Here is an 888-nt window from a genome sequence, read left to right as displayed (position 1 = left end):
GTCGCAGCAGCCTTGAGAGACGGTCGCGGCGGCGCTCGACTGGTTGAGCACCTTGACGTGTCGGTCGAGTCCTAGCACATATGCGTAGGAAGCGACTGCCAAGAGAGCAATCGATGCCGTACCTTCTTGCCTCGACCGGTGCCATGCACGCGTGGCGAGCCGCGCGTGCAGCCTCTTTTCGTGATCTACGAGCCGAGAGGCCGGGCGGCGTGACCGCATCGGTCGCCTTGCAAGCGCCCCGATGCCGCCTTGTCCGCGCACACGTCGTAGCTTGATGCACGTTGGCTGCTGCCGTCGACGGCGTTCAAGGCGGCGGTCGGGTGCCAATGGTCACCGGACAAAAGCAGGCGTCTCGTTGGGCAAAACGACAAGCGTGCAGCTGGCTGCGAGCGCACCTCGTCCATACGGAGGTGGTCGTCGGTGCGCCGGATGGTCGTCGCGTGCAACCGTGGTGGTTGTACGGTGAAGGCGCCTTCGACCGGCACCTTCTTATCTTCTTCTTCGTTCAACTTGATCGTTTGTGGGTTGTGGGCCGTGGGCGCGACATGTTGGAGCACCGTTGGTGCAGGCGTCGTCGCGCCCCCGTCCTCTTGCTGCTGGCCGCTCGTGGGACGAATGCTCTTGACCGCAAATTGAAAGACTGGGCGATATCGACCGAGAACAAATCTCAGATGGACGTGAAGATCTTCAACTTATTTCAGCCAATGACGGACGATGGCTTGGCGGATCCTCTTCTCTGGCAGCTTCGCTGCAAAGCTCACAGTACATGTATCTTGATGGTCGCCATGAACCTCGTGGACTTGCATGCCTCCTGCGGTTGCTCGGCCTCACGTATGGGCAACACGGGGTGGAACCAAGGGAATATGTAATTATTTAACCGGAAGTCCG

Source organism: Saprolegnia diclina (genome assembly GCF_000281045.1).
Source record: "Saprolegnia diclina VS20 unplaced genomic scaffold supercont1.75, whole genome shotgun sequence".
In the NCBI taxonomy this organism is placed as follows: domain Eukaryota; phylum Oomycota; class Saprolegniomycetes; order Saprolegniales; family Saprolegniaceae; genus Saprolegnia; species Saprolegnia diclina.
This window is presented reverse-complemented; position numbering follows the sequence as displayed.